This window comes from Oryx dammah, unplaced genomic scaffold (genome assembly GCF_014754425.2).
Source record: "Oryx dammah isolate SB20612 unplaced genomic scaffold, SCBI_Odam_1.1 HiC_scaffold_4, whole genome shotgun sequence".
NCBI lineage: Eukaryota > Metazoa > Chordata > Mammalia > Artiodactyla > Bovidae > Oryx > Oryx dammah.
Window position 1 is genome coordinate 11,301,509 of NW_024070188.1, and position 19,773 is coordinate 11,321,281.

Here is a 19,773-nt window from a genome sequence, read left to right on the forward strand (position 1 = left end):
CCTTCAGATTGTCCTCGGGGCATTCAGGCCTGGTTCTTACTCTAAGCAATGCAGCCCGCGCCTCCCTGCCCAGTCCCCGCTTGCTAGTGGTGGATGCAGACGTCTGTGCTGCTTCTCCCCGGGGGGGTTACCGTTGGGCATATAATCTATGGGTTTTAATTATTTATTTATTTTTCTTCACGGTTATGTTGCCCTCTCTGGTTCCAAGGCTCACCACAGACTCAGCAGTGAGAGTGTTTCCTGGTGTTTGGAAACCTCTCTTTTTTAAGACTCCCTTCCTGGGATGGAACTCTGTCCCTACCTCTTTTGTCTCTTTTTTTGTCTTTTATATTTTTTCCTACCTCCTTTTGAAGACAATGGGCTGCTTTTCTGGGTGCCTGGTGTCCTCTGCCAGCATTCAGAAGTTGTTTTGTGGAATTTACTCAGCGTTCAAATGTTCTTTTGATGAATTTGTGGGGGAGAAAGTGATCTCCCCATACTATTCCTCTGCCATCTTAGGACCGCCTCCCAATTCACTCTTTCAATGTCTTCTTAAAGTAGAAAAATTTCAGTGTAAATCAATTTCTCAATTTTTTTCCCTTTACTATTTAATTATTTCTGTCTTTTTTTTTTTTTTAACCTACCCATTGATCTTCAATTGCTTGGTATTTGGTTGTATGTTTGTCTGAGTGTGTTTGCTGCTGCCGCCGCCGCTGCTGCTAAGTCGCTTCAGTCGTGTCCAACTCTGTGCGACCCCACAGACGGCAGCCCACCAGGCTCCCCCATCCCTGGGATTCTCCAGGCAAGAACACTGGAATGGGTTACCATGTCCTTCTCCAATGCATGAAAGTGAAAAGGGAAAGTGAAGTCGGTCAGTCGTGCCTGACTCTTAGCGATCCTATGGACTGCAGCCTACCAGGCTCCTCGGGCCATGGGATTTTCCAGGCAAGAGTACTGGAGTGCGTTGCCATTGCCTTTAGAGTCCTATTTATTAATAGTTCGTCATTAACTGCACTGTTTCTTCTCTCAGCTCCACAGTTTTATCGAAGACTCTTCTCATCATGTCAACATTGGAGCAATATCTTTCAAAATCATCTGTGGCCTTGAGTGGAAAAAGGTCCTCATATGTCATACTTATCATATGTCTTCCCTTCTTGTTAGTGAACTTGGGCTACCATAACCTTAGACTATAGAATGAGTGGCTGTCTTCACAGAAATTTATATTCTCACAATTCTGGAGGCTGTAAGCTCAGAATTAGGGTGCCAGCATGGTCAACTTCTGGTGAGGGCCTTCTTTCTGGATGGCTTCCTTCTCCCATCATGCCATCTGTGTCTGCACATAGAGAAGAGGGGAGAGAAAGTAAATCTGCACTCTAGTCCCTCTTCCTCTTTAGTATGAACTTCAACGTGTAAATTTTCAGTCTGTCATACCTTTCTTCTTAAATTTTGATCTCACAGTTTCTCAAAATTGTCCACTCTGGCATCGTAGAGCATGTTTTAAATATTTTATTCAGTTTTTAGAGTTTTTCTCTCCAAGAAAGAATTGAGCTTGCCATTTAAGTTTTGGAATTAGATGAACTCAAGAGAAAACTTCATCATCTGTTGTTTGTTTGTCGCTTGGCCTTAGGCTCTGTGGTGTCCTACTCAAGAAGGTGATTTGAATACTATGGCAAATTTCTAGTCCATTTCTTATTTCCTTTGAATTAAAAACAATTATAGAAACATGTACACAATAAACATGAGTCAATTATGTACGTTTGTGAACAATTTTCAGAAATTTCTATTAGATAACCTTCTATTCATTCTACTGGCTCATAGTACCTAGTCCCTGAACTGTGTTTGTGGAAAACAAGTGACGTTGGACATTTGTGGCATAGAAATTAGATATAGGACAAATACAATGAGAAATCAAAAAGGGTAAATCTAGTGGAAGTAAGAGAGGGGTTGGTTAGGATGCGACAACTTTTAAAAATTGTGATTCAAAGTTTTGTCGTCTCTGTTGTTATGTAAGAGATTCTTCAGCCAGGCACAATGTAGAAGATAGTGTGAGGATTAAGTACATTACACTGAAACTGTAGGTTCAGTTCAATCAGCTATTTAATAGCATAAAATCCCTAAGGAACACCTGGGAGAAATGACACATTTAGACTTTAATTTGCATGTAAAATGAAATAGTTTGTAACTCTTGCTGCTAATTTTGTGTCCTTCCTTTAGATCATTCTATTCTTCTGAAACTGAACGAGACTTCTCCATGGACTTTCTACTGGCCATGGAATTTTGTGAGGCAATATTATATTGCCCATACTTTGAAAGTTCATCAGATTACTAATGGATTTACCACATAGGCTACTCACACATCATAATCGGAATGTTTTCACAAGTAACTTCAGCTTAAGGGAAAAAGCACTTCTGACTACAGTAAAACACATTTTGGGAATAAATAAAATCACAGGTATGATTATGAGTTATACTATACATGAAGCCTAGATGAACCAAAGTTGTATAAGAACTAAATATATTTAATGATTCATTCAATAGGAATGATTGAGAATCTACTATATTATAGATATATTGAATATAATTATGACAGTTACTGAAAACTACCCTTCCAGGACCTCACATATCATCTAGCTACTGCAATAGTGACAGTTCTAAAACAAACACTTTTATATGTTTCTTTGTAAAATTCTTATTGTTACCCTAATAATATTCTGGGGTTTGGATTATGATCCCAAAATGCAAATCCATGACAATCAGACCTTTCATTATTGTGGTATAATTCTCCCCTGTGTAAAGTGAGCTCATCCACCAAGATAGAGAATAAAATAAGAAACAGAGATGGTTTGGGTGGAAGTAGGAAGACAGGGTACAGAGAAATAGAGTTATATAACATTGCTGAATGTCAATTAAATAATGGATATTAGGTTTCATGTCTTCACACCTCAGTTTATTGTTCTTAAAAACAGTATGATGATGACAGTGTTTACATTTTTTGAGTAAAAAGATTCACTGAAGATAAATAACATGTCCAAAAGCATATACTGTGTAAGTAGCTGAAGCAAAATTAAATGAGGTGTTGTTTTACTTCAACTTTTGTGGGTCTTGTTTTTCTTCACTCTCCAGTATTAGCTGCCTTGAAAATACAAAAGTATTGATGAACTAATGAATCTATACACTTATATCAGCATTTTAGGATTAGAACTGTGTAGACTCTTCAGTTCCAGTCCATCTTTTCATGGATTAACCCTAAGAATCAGGGAGGCTAACTTGGCAAACATCACTTAGTTTAGTCACAACTGGACAATAACCAGGTCTCCTTCCTCCTAGGCAAAGTTCACTCTAGAAACAGAATTTTGTCAACAAGAGTAAGAAAGGGGTTATATGGGTCTCAAAAGTTGTATTTGTAATAAAGTAATGACATATAGTAGTTGTGCATAATTTATTCCATAAAATATTGTGACTATTACATTGTGTGAGAATTTTTGAATATATCTCATTCTCAAATAAGGGCAATACCTCTTCATTTGTGTTGTTAGATTGTCCAAAACAGTACATTTTCATTTGTCTTTTGACACAGCTAATTGTCTGCTAATATATTACAAATACTATAATTAAAAATTTTATTTTACTTTGTATATTTTTACATTTCTACATTGTTCTTAGGTTTATTAACTGGAAACATAACTGTTCCTATTTTCACAGGAGGTTTAATTTTAACAATATGGAAAATGCTCATGACATCAGAATTTGCTCATGCCGAGGTGTAACCAAAACTTATGTTTGGGGGTCTGGCTGCTCACCACCCAAAAGCCAATAAATGGGCCAGGTTGGTGGAAAAAAAAAGTTTGCTTCCTTTCAGATGCCAGCAACGTGGGGGAAGCTGGGAGGGTGGTGGACATCTGTCCAAAGGCTGACTCCACTGGCCCCAACAGGCAGGGGGTGAGTTTTTATAGACAGAGTGAGGGTGCTGGGCTACTTGCAGAAATAGAATAGCCATCTCTAATAGTCATCTTCAAATTGGTTATCAGTGGTCTGACCAGTGTCATCTTGGTTGTTTTAGGTAAAATTAATCTTTAGTTCCAGGGTCCATTTGTTCCCATTTCTTTGCAGTCAGTTCTTGGATTTGTGGCAGCTCCTGTCCTGGGTACAGTCTGGTCATCATGTAGTTAACTTCTCCACCTGGTGTTTTGGTATCTGTAAGGCAGCACACAGGATATGGCTCAGAATATTATCTATAGCCCTTGCTGCTGCTAAGTCACTTCAGTCGTGTCCAACTCTGTGTGACCCCATAGACGGCAGCCCACCAGGCTCCCCTGTCCCTGGGATTCTCCAGGCAAGAACACTGGAGTGGGTTGCCATTTCCTTCTCCAATGCATGAAAGTGAAAAGTGAAAGTGAAGTCACTCAGTCATGTCCAACTCCTAGCAACCCCATGGACTGCAGCCCACCAGACCCCTCCGTCTATGGGATTTTCCAGGCAAGAGTACTGGAGTGGGGTGCCATTGCCTTCTCCGCTATAGTCCTTGAGAAGGAACTAAAAACCCTCAGCTATGCTTAAAGACTACATTATCATTATTATTATTTAGTTTCCTTTGACTGTTTTCCTTTGTTTCAGCATTTCTCACTTCTCTGATTAAACTTATTCTTGGACTAAAGTTTTCCACAGGCAAAAAGTAGTCAGAGGGCTTGGTGGGGTGGCAAGGACCATATATATGGTCCTGTTCCATTTCAGTGACATGATTCCTCATTAAAAGGCTGCTGTTAATGCCAAGTCCATAGTAGTCAAAATTTATGCTGTTACATGTCAATCAATTTAATTCCATGAATAAAAGTAATCAAGTATTATAATGAAAAATTTATGATTCTTATTATCCCTGCTTCATCTTTGTATTTTCAAAGCTACCAGCCAATAATTCCCCCTGCCATCTTCCCCTCAGAATTTAGCTACATACCTGGTGGAAGTCTAATTAATCCCATAGAATGCCTGAGCACACATGAATATGTTAATATCTGTTTTGAAGGCAAGTTACCCTATTGATGTCTAAGCTTTTCAGATTTATTCCAATGCTCACTCATAGATTTCCAAGTAAGCAGGACAAATTCTCCTCTAAGAGTTTATTCTTCAAGATACAACTTTGGACATTGAAGAGAATTTTAAAGTAGTTTATATTCTAGGACTGAATTCAAAGTACCTTGCTTGCCATATGAGCACAGTTATCAGTCCATGTAGTGAAGGAGGCTGCTTTCTCAGTGTCTGAGCACTTGGAGGAATTGTTTCACCATCAAGTAGAAAATTTCTGTGGAGAAGGCAATGGCACCCCACTCCAGTACTCTTGCCTGGAAAATCTCATGGATGGAGGAGCCTGGTAGGCTGCAGTCCATGGGGTCACTAAGAGTCGGACACAACTGAGTGACTTCACTTTGACTTTTCACACTTTCATGCATTGGAGAAGGAAATGGCAACCCACTCCAGTGTTCTTGCCTAGAGAATCCCAGGGACAGGGGAGCCTGGTGGGCTGCCATCTATGGGGTCACACAGAGTCGTGCCAGGGTCCAGCCCCAGTGGATCCAGGGAATTCAAAGCGGGGACAGAGTCAGAGTCTGGAAAAGGACTATTTAATTAGGAATATAAAGAGAGATTAGGAAAGAATAGTGTAGTGGGAAATTTAGTGGAGAAAAGAGGCTGAATAACTTGGTTTACGGGGAAAGCTAATAAAACCTCAGGACAAGAGGTTTGCACCATCTACGTTAGGCTGCCGGTGCCCGTTTGAATATCGGAGGGTGCCCCGTCTTAGTCTCCCTCTCTCACGGGTCTTAGAAGCCAGGGCAAGTAAGTAGACCTGGTGAGCCTCCCCGCTCCAGATGGGAATTCAGCCTGAAAAGGAGAGGGAGGGAGAGGGAGAAAGAGAGAGATTAGACACGGGGGGAGCCAGATTTCCAAGAAACCAGTCAAGAAGCTGGTCTGAGAAACTGGTCCATCCTTTATTGCTCGAAAAGCTTTTTATACTTTTTGGTTGTACATAGAGATCAACGGATAATACAAAATTATACAGTGTCAACAGCCCTGACTCTTATTGAGACCAGGCTTTCTCTCTGCGTAGCTAGTTGTATACAGAAATCTTAGATGATTTACATCATCTTCTGGCCAGAGGGCCAATTAACATTTTACAGCCCTTTTCTGATAAGGGTAATAGTGTTGTTCTTCCCAAAGTCTGGTGCCACTCTCAGAAAGCACTAAATAAAGTTACCTTCTTACATAGCAAGGATACAACAGTTTATGACAAGGAAAAGGAGTACAGTGATTTATAAGAAAGAGAAGATTCATTAACTCAAAAGTCTAGTGTTGTTGCTAACATCAAAACTACTATATTCCTATTTCTGCATCCCGTTTATATTGATTAATATTCTCCCAGGTGCCTGAAAGATAAAGGATATGGAGGCCTGGTGGCAAACATTAACTCAACAATGGAACCCTTCACCAAACTAATTCTTAGCTGTAAAAGGCTCTATATCTTTAAGATGTTTTGAGCTTCATGCCTCTCATGGTTGGGGGCTGTAAACAATCCACCAGTTGTAAAGTCTGGGCAGACTGGTCAGATAAGTTAGAAAGCCATCAAAGGGGTTTAAACCGAGACATTCTTTTTATATGCAGGAGACTGTTAACTGGAGCCCTAAGTTAATTCCTTTTAGAGGCAGAAGAGTGGAAAGCACAGTACAATAAGGCAGGCAGCCTCTGGTTTTGGGGGTAGATTGTTCAGGAAAACCCAGGGGGAACCCCTGAAGCCTGACTCGCCTTGCCCATCAGGCCTCTCCACATGACCTTGTCATGGGTGGGATCTCCCATGCTGGCTCTTGGCAGTCGGACACGACTGAAGCAACTTAGCAGCAGCAGCAGCAGCCCTCATGCCTTCCAGGATATATTTTCCTTTGCTTGCTAAATAAAACTGAGCTGTAACCTAGCTGTTTGTAAGGCCTCCTCAGACAACCATTTTTCCTTTTTGCCTTTCTTTTTCTTGGGAATGATCTTGATCACTGCCTCCTGTACCTTAATCCATAATTCTTCAGGCACTCTATCAGATCTAATCCCTTGAATCTATTTGTCCCTTCCATTATATAATCATAAGGGATTTGATTTGGGTCACACCTGAATGGTCTAGTGGTTTTCCCTACTTTCTTCAATTTAAGTCTGAATTTGGCAATAAGGAGTTCATGATCTGAGCAACAGTTAGCTCCCAGTCTTGTTTTGCTGACTGTAGAGCTTTTCCATCTTTGGCTACAAAGAATATAATCAATCTGATTTCAGTATTGACCATCTGGTGATGTCCATGTGTAGAGTCTTCTCACATGTTGGAAGAAGGTGTTTGCTATGACCAGTGAGTTGTCTTGGCAAAACTCTGTTAGCCTTTGCCCTACTTCATTCTGTACTCCAAGGCCAAATTTGCCTGTTACTCCAGGTATCTCTTGACTTCCTACTTTTGCATTCCAGTCCCCTATAATGAAAAGGACATCTTTTTTGGGTGTTTGTTCTAGAAGGTCTTGTAGGTCTTCGTAGAACATTCAACTTCGATTTCTTCAGCATTACTGGTCAGGGCATAGACTTGGATTACTGTGATATTGAATGGTTTGCCTTGGAAATGAACAGAGATCATTCTGTCGATTTTGAAATTGCATCCAAGTACTGCATTTCAGACTTTTTTGTCAACTATGATGGCTACTTCATTTCTTCTAAGGGATTCCTGCCCACAGTAGTAGATATAATGGTCATCTGAGTTAAATTCATGCATTCCGGTCCTTTTTAGTTCTCTGATTCCTAGAATGTTGATGTTCAGTCTTGCCACCTCCTGTTTGACCACTTCCAATTTGCCTTGATTCACGGACCTAACATTCCATGTTCCCGTGCAATATTGTTCTTTACAGCATAGGACTTTACTTCTATCACCAGTCACATCCACAACTGGGTGTTGTTTTTGCTTTGGCTCCTCTTCATTCTTTCTGGAGTTATTTCTCCACTGATCTCCAGTAGTATATTGGGCATCTACTGACCCAAGGAGTTCATCTTTTATGGGAAAGACTAGAGATCTCGTCAAGAAAATTAGAGATACCAAGGGAACATTTCATGCAAAGATGGGCACAATAAAGGACAGAAATGGTATGGACGTAACAGAAGCAGAAAATATTAAGAAGAGCTGAGAAGAATACACAGAAGAACTGTACAAAAAAGATCTTCATGACCCAGATAATCATGAAGGTGTGATCACTCACCTAGAGCCAGACATCCTGGATTGTGAAGTCAAGTGGGCCTTAGAAAGCATCACTATGAACAAAGCTAGTGGAAGTGATGGAATTCCATTGGAGCTATTTCAAATCCTGAAAGATGATGCTGTCAAAGTGCTGCACTCAATATGCCAGCAAATATGGAAAACTCAGCAGTGGCCACAGGACTGGAAAAGGTCAGTTTTCATTCCAATTCCAAAGAAAGGCAATGCCAAAGAATGCTCAGACTATTGCACAATTGCATTCATCTCACACGCTAGCAAAGTTATGCTCAAAATTCTCCAAGTCAGGCTTCAACAGTATGTGAACTGTGAACTTCCAGATGTTCAAGCTGGTTTTAGAAAAGGCAGAGGAACCAGAAATCAAATTGCCATCATCTGCTGGATCATCAAAAAAGCAAGAGAGTTCCAGAAAAACATCTACTTCTGCTTTATCGACTATGCCAAAGCCTTTGACTGTGTGGATCACAACAAAATGTGGAAAAGTCTTTAAGAGATGGAAATATGAGACCACCAGGTTTGCCTCCTGAGAAATCTGTATGCAGGTCAAGAAAGCAAAAGTTAGAACTGGGCATGGAACAACAGACTGCTTCTAAATCGGGATAGGAATACATCAAGGCTGCATATTGTCACCCTGCTTATTTAACTTATATGCAGAGTACATCATGGAAGAGGAGAAAGAAATGGCAACCCACTCCAGTGTTCTTGCCTGGAGAGTCCTAGGGATGGAGAAGCCTGGTGGGCTGCTGTCTATGGGGTTGCACAGAGTCAGACACGACTGAAGCGACTTAGCAACAGCAGAGTACATCATGAGAAATGCTGGGCTTGATGAAGCACAAGCTGGAATCAAGATTTCTGGGAGAAATATCAGGTAACCTCAGATATGCAGGTGACATCACCCTATGGCAGAAAATGAAGAACTAAAGAGCCTCTTGATGAAAGTGAAAGAGGAGAGTGAACAAATTGGCTTAAAACTCATCATTCAGAAAACTAAGATCATGGCATCCGGTCCCATCACTTCATGGGAAATAGATGGGGAAACAATGGAAACAGTCAGACTACTTTTGGGGGGCTCCAAAATCACTGCAGATGGTGACTGCAGCCTTGAAATTAAAAGATGCTTGCTCCTTGGAAGAAAAACTATGACCAACTTAGCATATTAAGAAGCAGAGACACTACTTTGCTGACAAAGGTCCATCTAGTCAAAGCTATGGTTTTTCCAGTAGTCATGCATGGATGTGAGAGTTGGACTATGAAGAAAGCTGAGTGCCAAAGCACTGATGCTTTTGAACTGTGGTGTTGGAGGAGACTCTTGAGAGTCCCTTGGACTGCAAGGAGATTCAACCAGTCCATCCTAAAGAAGATCAGTCCTGAATATTCTTTGGAAGGACTGATGCTGAAGCTGAAACTCCAATATTTTGGCCACCTGGTGGGAAGAACTGACTGATTTGAAAAGACCCTGATGCTGGGAAAGATTGAAGGTGGGAAAAGATTGAAGATTGAAGAAGATTGAAGAAAGATTGAAGAAGGGGACAACAGAGGATGAGATTGTTGGATGGCATCACCGACTCAATGGACATGAGTTTGAGTAAACTCTCGGAGTTGGTGATGGACAGGGAGGCCTGGCGTGCTACAGTCCATTGGGGTTGCAAAGAGTCAGACATGACTGAGCGACTGAACTGAACTGAACTGTAACCTAGCTGTAACACTGGTATGCTATTTCACATTTTTGCTGCAGCGAGACAGAATTGAGGAAATTACACACTCCCTCGAAAATTCTGGCCACCAGTAATACTCTTTCCCTATATTGCATCACTTTTTAATTTCCCCCCAAATCCCAGTATTCTTTAAGTACCTTTCAACCAACATTGTCCCTTATGAAAATAAATGACATTTTAAATATTATCTGTGTTTGCTAGAGGAAGGTCTTTGTAAGCAAGATCCATTGTTCAAAAGTTGAAAACAGATTGGTCAATGTCTACATGCAAGTGAGACATTTTTACATAAAAAAATAAAACTAATAAGTGAAGTCTAGTGATAAAGACGTATCAAACCACAAAAATACCGAAATCACCAAAACAATCTTGAAATAGAAGAAAAAGCTGGAAAGACCACAGTTTCTGGTTTTAAACTGTGTTATAAATGTATAGTATCTTCCCAGGTGGCTCAGTGGTAAGGAGTCTTCCTGCCAGTGCAGGAAACAGAAAGAGACAAAGGTTTGATCCCTTGGTCAGGAAGATGCCCTGGACTAGGAAATGGCAACCCACTCCAGTATTCTTGCCTGGAAAATTCTATGGACATAGGAACCTGGTGGGCTACAGTCCATGGGGTTGCAAAGAGTCAGACACAACTGAGCAACTGCACACATGCACGCACATAAATCTATAGTAACCAAAACAGTATGGTATTGACATACAGAGAGGCACATGGATCAATACAAAGAAATAGAGAGTCCAGAAATAAACCCAAATATATACTGTCAATTAATTTACAACAAAGGAGGTCAGAATATGAATGGGGAAAAGACAGTCTCTTTAGTAAATGTTATTGGGAAAACTGAAGACACACATGCCAAAAACCTGAGACTGGACAACTATCTCCTAGTGCTCAGTCATGTCTAAGTCTTTGTGGCCCCATGGACAGTGGCCCACCAGGCTCCTCTGTCCAGGGAGTTTCCAAGCAAGAAATCTGGAGTGAGTTGCCTCTTCTTACTCCAGGGGATCTTCCAGACCCAGGGATAGAACCCACGCCTCTTGCGTCTCCTGCATTAGCACACAGGTTCTTTACCGATATTGCTACCTGGGAAGCCGGAAACACCACCTTACAGCACACATAAAACTCAACTTAAGACCTAAACCTACAGAAGTCCTAGAGCAAAACACAGATGGCAGGCTCCTTGACCTTGGATTAGACACTGAAAGCAATGGCAACAGAAGCAAATTTAGTACATCAATGTAAAAATTTTATAACAAAGGAAGCCATCATGTTTAGAGTTCTCCCATCTTAAATTGAATAGCAATCTGCATATGTGTAGAATTAAACTCTACAAGGCCAAAGAAAAAGCAGTTACTGGGAGTGCTTAAGCCTTCAAATTCCCTAAATTCATGAAGGCCAGCATTCATTCAAGTTTCCTCCAAACGTATGGAAGAGATCTTGTTGAATAAGAATATTCAGTTGACACACCATAAATATCAGCTTTTAGAAGTAAAGATAAGTAGTCCCAAGGAAAGGTGACTCTAGAGTTGCTCCCAGAAAAACTCTTATTATTGAAAACAGTTGACATATAATATTATGTTAGTCTCAAGTGTGCTACATAGTGATTTGACATTATATAATTTATGGAATGATCACCACAATAAGTCTAGTAAATATTTCTCCCCATACAAAGTTATTAAAATATTATTGACCATATTTCTTGCACTGTATATTACATCCTCATGGACTATTTATTTTATAATGGGCGGTTTGTACCTCTAATTCTCTTTGCCTATTTTGCTCACCCCAACCCCCCTGACAATCTGTTTGTTCTCATTATCTATTAGTCTGTTGAAAACAGTATGTTGTTGTTTAATCGTTGTGTCCGATTCTTTTGAGACCACATAGGTTGTAGCCTGCCATGCTTCTCTGTCCATGAGATTTCCCAGGCAAGAATACTAGAGTAGATTGCCATTTCCTTCTCCAGGGGATCTTCCCAACCCAGGGATCAAATCCACGTATCCTGTGTCTCCATTAGCAGGTGGAGTCTTTACTACTGAGCCACCAGCAAAGCCCTGAAAACAGTATAGGATTTTCTCAAAAAATGAAAAGTGGAACTGCCATGTGACTCAGCGGTTTCACTTCTGGGTATTTACCCAAAGAAAGTCAAAACAATTCAAAAGGAGATCGGCACTTTAATATTTATTTCCACATTATTTACAATAGGCAAGATATGGAAGAAACTTTAGTGTCTATTCATAGATGAGTAAACACACACAAACACACATATAGAGGAATATTGCTCAGTTGTGAAAAAAATGAAATCTTGCTCTTTGCAACAGCATGGATGGACTAGAGCACATAATGTTAAGTGAAACAAGTCCAACAGAGAAGGACAAATACTGTATGATCTCACTTTTATATGGCTTCCAAAAACAAAGTGAATGAATGAACGAAACAAAATGAAAGCACACTCATAGATACAGAGAGCACATGGGAGCTTTCCAGAGAGGAGATTGTGAGTGGCTGTGTGAGACAGATGTCAACTACAAATTGGCACCTGCCTTTGGCACTTGCCATCTACCTCTATAAGAATTAAATCATGTGCTGCTGCAGCTGCTGATTTTCAACACCACCCCCCCCCCCAAGGAAAGAAGTGGAGAGCAGAAATAAGGCACTCTGTGCTCATAGTTGGGTATTTACCAGAGCTGATTTATAAACCCAGTTCTCATTTCTCCTCATATTTAGAAAAGCTCTAAAATTCTTCATGATGGTTGCTGTTTCTCATAACTAGCAGAAACCTCTTGAAAAAAATGTTTGATTACATATACTCTCAATTAAAAAAGCTGAGCAACAAAGAATTGATGCTTTTGAGCTGTGGTGTTGAAGAAGACTCTTGAGAGTCCCTTGAATTGCAAGGAGAACCAACCAGTCAATCCCAAAGGAAATCCGTCTTGACTGTTCATTGGAAGGACTGATGCTGAAGCTGAAACTACAACACTTTGGCCACCTGATGCGAAAAGCTGACTCATTGGAAAAGACTCTGATGCTGGGAAAAACTGAAGGCAGGAGGAGAAGGGAATGACAGAGGATGAGATAGTTGGATAGCATCACCAACTAGATGGACATGAGTCTGAGCAAGCTCTGGGAGTTGGTGATGGACAGGGAAGCCTGGCATGCTGCAGTCCATGGGATCACAAAGAGTCGGACATGACTGAGCGACTGAACTGAAATGAACTGAACTCTCCCTTTACCAAAATCATATATACTGACCTTCCCCTCTACCTCTTTGAAGCAGTTTCTCAGATCTATCTGAGGTGCTGTCTCCTGGGCTAAATTCCTCATTTTGCCCCAAATAAAACTTAACTCACAACTCTGACATTGTGCGTTTTCTTAAGTCGACACAGGTAAAAAGAATTAAAGAGGTTCAGATTTTCCATTATGAAATAAACAAATCAAAGAAATGTAATACACAACATAAGGAATATAGCCAATAAAACTGTAATAACTTTGTATGGAAACAGATGGTTACTAGAGTTATGGTAACCATTTCTTAATGTATTTAAATGGTGAATCACTACGTTGTACATCTAAAACTACTATAATATTGTACATCAACTATGTTTCATTAAAAAGAAAAAAGAAATTCAAAAAGAACAACAAAACTGTATCTGTAAAATTCACAAATATTTAGAAAATAAACATAAAGAAACAAATAATTCATAAATAACAGAATATATGACAAAGAAAATTTTTTAAATTTACTGAAGAAAAATAAAAATTTGACAGTCCAAAATCATTGGAAGGCTGCTAAAGCAGTGCTTCAAGAGAAATTTATATTTTTAATAGTCAATTGGAAAAAGAAATGGGGTCAAAAATCAATGTAAGAATTAAGAAATTCATGTTAAGAATCAAGATGACAAAAATAAACTCAAGGTACAATGAGAGGAAGAAACTAATGAATGGAAATCAAGGAAATAGAAAAGAATAATGGATCAACAAAACCATTATCAAGTCCTTTAAAAATGTGAGTAAAGTTGATATAGCTAGACAAAGAAGACATTAACTATCAGTATCAGAATTTCATGAAGGAACATCACTATGTATCCTATAGACATGAAAATGTTAATAAGGAAATATTATGAGCTAAATGATGCTAAGAAATTTGACAACCTAAATAAAATGTATTCATGGCAAGACACCATTTACCAAAACTGATTCAAGCAGGTTTCCCAGGTGGCACAATGGTAAAGATTTCACCCGCCAAAGCAGGAGACACAAGAGATGCAGGTTTGATCCCTGGGTCAGGAAGATCATGTGGAAGAGGAAATTGCAATCCACTCCAGTATTCTTACCTGGAAAATTTCATGGACAGAGGAGTCTAGCAGGCTACAGTCCATGGGGTCACAATGAGTCAGACAGAACTGAGCATTTATGCACGTAAACAATACAGAAAAACGAATAACCATTATTTATTAAATACTTTGAATGATTGATGTAATAACTTCCCTCAAACAGGATAGATGGTTTTACTGGTTGCCTTCATCCTTCCAGGCTGCTATAACAAAAATATCATAGACTGAATGACTTAAACAACAAGCATTTATTTCTCAATTGGAGGCTGGGAAATTCAGGATCAAGGTGCTGAGAGATTCAGTGTCAGTGAGAACCAGCTGCCTGGCTCACAGAAGGCCATTTTCTCTCTGTGTTCACACACAGCAAAAGGAGGGAGGAGGAACAAGAGAGTTCTCTAAGGTTTCTTTTATAAGGGCACTAATCCTATTCATGAGGATTCTACTCTTATGATCTAGACATCTCACAAGAGGGACACAAACTTCCAGTCCATGACAGTTCATGTTTGGTTCCCCCAAGTTCATGTCCTTCTTGCATAAAATATGTATTCATTCCATCCCAACAGTCCCAAAAGTTTTAACTCATTTCAACATCAATTCTAAAGTCTAAGTTCAAAGTCTCATCTAAGTCCTCTATGGATGAGACTCAAGGTATGATTCATCCTGAGGCAACTTCTTCTCTAGCTATGAACCGATGAAATCAAAGAAGGTGTGTATCTTCTAAGATAGGGCAGGCATAAAATAGACATTCTCATTCCAAAAGGGAGAAATAGGAAAAAGAAAGCAGTAACTGGTCCTAAGTAAGTCCAAAGCCTAAAACCTAAAAGGGCAAGCAACATGAAATCTTAAGCCTTTTTGATTTGATTCTTTGTCCTCTACACTTTCTGGAGGGTCAACATTACCCCAATAGCTTAATCCAGGGGGTCTCGGCTTATTTTTCACTTATTGCAAGTAAACAGAGAAATTTTTTGGATTTATTGGGCAGAGCTGGTGATGGGAGTTAATCTTGCAGGGTATTTTTTAATCTGTGTAAGTATAAAACAGCATAAAACAGAAGAGCCCCCAAAGTAAACTAATTGCCTTTGAGAACAGTGTATTTGCACACATTTTTCAGAATACATCTGTTAATCTGAATTCGAATTGCACATTAGTGTACCAGAATGAGACAATTAGGGTGCAGTGTCTGAAGATTTCTTGCCCTCCAAAAATAAATTCTGTCTCAGTCTGTTTCTTACTTGTATCCTCAAAATCATTAAATAAGTTTAGGATTGGGAAAGATTTACAATTTATATGAATCTGCTTTGGCAGTTATATTCTTTGTGTTAACACATTCACAATAAGAGAAATGCAAATTAAATAGACGCTGGCCCATTTCTCTGGGCCATCTACTCTGAAATTAGCAAAGCTAATTCATGAAACATAAAGTCTTTATTTCCAATAGCAGGGCAAAATAGTACAAGACTCACAGAAGAATGTGGCCATGTATAACAAAATAACGTACATTCTCACTTTTAAAAAACCTTTTTATTTTGTTACAATTATAAATTCATCAGTTCAGTTTAGTTCAGTTGCTCAGTTGTGTCCTACTCTTTGCAACCCCATGGACTGCAGCATGCCAGACTACCCTGTCCATCACCAGCTCCCGGAGCTGGCTCAAACTCATGTCCATCGTGTCAGTGATGCCATCCAACCATCTCATCCCCTGTTGTCCCCTTCTCCTCCCACCTTCAATCTTTCCCAGCATCAGGGTCTTTTCCAATGAGTTGATTCTTCACATCAGGTGGCCAAAGTCTTGGAGTTTCCACTTCAGCATCAGTCCTTCCATTGAATATTCAGGACTGATTTGCTTTAGGATTGACTGGTTGGGTCTCCTTGCTGTCCAAGGGACTCTTAAAAGTGTTCTCCAACACCACAGTTCAAAAGCATCAATTCTTCAACACTTCCAACTCTCACATCCATACATGACTACTGGAAAAACCATAGCTTTGACTATTTATAGGGAAGTGCAAAAAATATACAGGGAGGTTGCAGGTACCCATCACCTAAATTCCCTCAATGTTAAGATTTAAGTCCTTACATTATCAAAACTCAGAGAAGGCAATGGCACGCCACTCCAGTACTCTTGCCTAGAAAATCCCATGGATGGAGGAGCTTGGTAGGCTGCAGTCCATGGGGTCGCTATGAGTCGGACATGACTGAGCGACTTCACTTTCACTTTTCACTTTCATGCATAGGAGAAAGAAATGGAACCCACTCCAGTGTTCTTGCCTGGAGAATCCCAGGGACGGGGGAGCCTGGTGTGCTGCCTTGTATAGGGTCGCAGAGAGTTGGACACGACTGAAGTGACTTAGCAACAGCAGCAGCAGCAGCAGCATTATCAAAACCAGGATATTGAAATTGCTTTAATCCATTTAGCTTGTTCAGATTTCATCAGTTCCAGCTGTACCCATTTGTGTACCGGATGCGACCCGGCGCCCAAAGCATGGCCGAGAGAAGTTACCCCATGGCCGAGGTCAAGGGCAGCGGCTGAGAGTGCCAGGCTGTGACGCCACAGGAACCACCGAGAGGAGCTACCCAAGTCCGAGGCCAGGGGAGGCGGCCGAGAGGAGCTACCCCACGTCCGAAGTCAGTGGAAGCCGGGAGGAGACACCCTGCATCCGAGGTCAGGGGTGGCCGGGAGAAGCCACCTCGCGCCCGAGGCCAGGGGCGGCGGCCCTGAGGAGCCACCCCATGCTGGAGGCCAAGGGAGGCGCCGGAGGCCAGGGGCGGCGGCCGGGAGGAGCAACCCTAGGAGCGGTGGCTGCATGGGCCTAGGAGGGCCTAGGGGAGCTATCCCACATTGAAGGTCAGGAAGGGCGGGGGTAAGGAGATACCCCTTGTCCAAGGTAAGGAGCAGTGGCTGCGCTTTGCTGGAGCAGCTGTGAAGAGATACCCCACATCCAAGGTAAGAGAAACCCAGGAAAAGATGGTAGGTGTTGCAAGAGGGCATCAGAGGGCAGACACACTGAAAGGATGCTCACAGAAAACTAGTCAATCTAATCACACTAGGACCACAGCCTTGTCTAACTCAATGAAACCAAGCCATGCCCACAGGGCAACCCAAGACAGGAGGGTCTTGGTGGAGAGGTCTGACAGAATGTGGTCCACTGGAGAAGGGAATGGCAAGCCAATTCAGTATTTTTGCCTTGAGAACCCCGTGAACAGTATGAAAAGGCAAAATGATAGGATACTGAAAGAGGAACTCCCCAGCTCAGTAGGTGCCCAATATGCTACTGGAGATCAGCGGAGAAATAACTCCAGAAAGAATGAAGGGATGAAGCCAAAGCAAAAACAATACCCAGCTGTGGATGTGACTGGTGATAGAAGCAAGGTCCAATGCTGTAAAGAGCAATATTGCATAGGAACCTGGAATGTCAGGTCAATGAATCAAGGCAAACTGGAAGTGGTCAAACAAGAGATGGCAAGAGTGAACGTCGACATTCTAGGAATCAGCGAACTAAAATGGACTAGAATGGGTGAATTTAACTCAGATGACTATTATATGTACTACTGTGGGCAGGAATCCCTCAGAAGAAATGGAGTAGCCATCATGGTAAACAAAAGAGTCTGAAATGCAGTACTTGGATGCAATCTCAAAAACGACAGAATGATCTCTGTTCATTTCCAAAACAAACCATTCAATATCACAGTTATCCAAGTCTATGCCCCAACTAGTAATGCTGAAGAAGCTGAAGTTGAACAGTTCTGTGAAGACCTCCAAGACCTTTTAGAACTAACACCTAAAAAAGATGTCCTTTTCATTATAGGGGACTGGAATGCAAAAGTAGGAAGTCAAGAAACACCTGGAGTAACAGGCAAATTTGGCCTTGGAGTACAGAATGAAGCAGGGCAAAGACTAATAGAGTTTTGCCAAGAAAATTCACTGATCATAGCAAACACCTTCTTCCAACAACACAAGAGAAGACTCTACACATGGACATCACCAGATGGTCAACACCAAAATCAGATTGATTATATTCTTTGCAGCCAAAGATGGAGAAGCTCTATACAGTCAACAAAAACAAGACCAGGAGCTGACTGTGGCTCAGATGATGAAATCCTTATTACCAAATCCCTTGGACTGCAAGGAGATCCAACCAGTCCATTCTGAAGGAGATCAGCCCTGGGATTTCTTAGGAAGGAATGATGCTAAAGCTGAAACTCCAGTACTTTGGCCACCTCATGAGAAGAGTTGACTCATTGGAAAAGACTCTGATGCTGGGCGGGATTGGGGGCAGGAGGAGAAGGGGACGACTGAGGATGAGATGGCTGGATGGCATCACGGACTCGATGGATGTGAGTCTGAGTGAACTCCGGGAGATGGTGATGGACAGGGAGGCCTGGCGTGCTGTGATTCATGGGGTCGCAAAGAGTCGGACATGACTGAGCGACTGAACTGAACTGAAATTCAGACTCAAATTGAAGAAAGTAGGGAAAACCACTAGACCATTCAGGTATGACCTAAATCAAATCCCTTATGATTTATACAGTGAAAGTGAGAAATAGATTTAAGGGACTAGATCTGATAGATAGAGTGCCTGATGAACTATGGAATGAGGTTCATGACATTGTACAGGAGACAGGGATCAAGACCATCCCCATGGAAAAGAAATGCAAAAAAGCAAAATGGCTGTCCGAGGAGGCCTTACAAATAGCTGTGAAAAGTAGAGAGGCGAAAAGCAAAGGAGAAAAGGAAAGATATAAGCATCTGAATGCAGAGTTCCAAAGAATAGCAAGAAGAGATAAGAAGACCTTCTTCAGCGATCAACGCAAAGAAATAGAGGAAAACAACAGAATGGGAAAGACTAGAGATCTCTTCAAGAAAATTAGAGATTCCAAGGGAACATTTCATACAAAGATGGGCTCGATAAAGGACAGAAATGGTCTGGACCTAACAGAAGCAGAAGATATTAAGAAGAAGTGGCAAGAATACACAGAAGAACTGTACAAAAAGGATCTTCATGACCCAGATAATCACGATGATGTGATCACTCATCTAGAGCCAGATATCTTGGAATGTGAAGTCAAGTGGGCCTTAGAAAGAATCACTACGAACAAAGCTAGTGGAGGTGATGGCATTCCAGTTGAGCTGTTTCAAATCCTGAAAGATGATGCTGTGAAAGTGCTGCCCTCGATATGCCAGCAAATGTGGAAAACTCAGCAGTGGCCACAGGAGTGGAAAAGGTCAGTTTTCATTCCAATTCCAAAGAAAGGCAATGCCAAAGAATGCTCAAACTACCACACAATTGCACTCATCTCACATGCTAGTAAAGTAATGCTCAAAATTCTCCAAGCCAGGCCTCAGCAATACGTGAACTGTGAACTCCCTGATGTTCAAGCTTGTTTTAGAAAAATGAGAGGAACCAGAGATCAAATTGCCAGCATCCACGGATCATGGAAAAAGCAAGAGAGTTCCAGAAAAACATCTATTTCTGC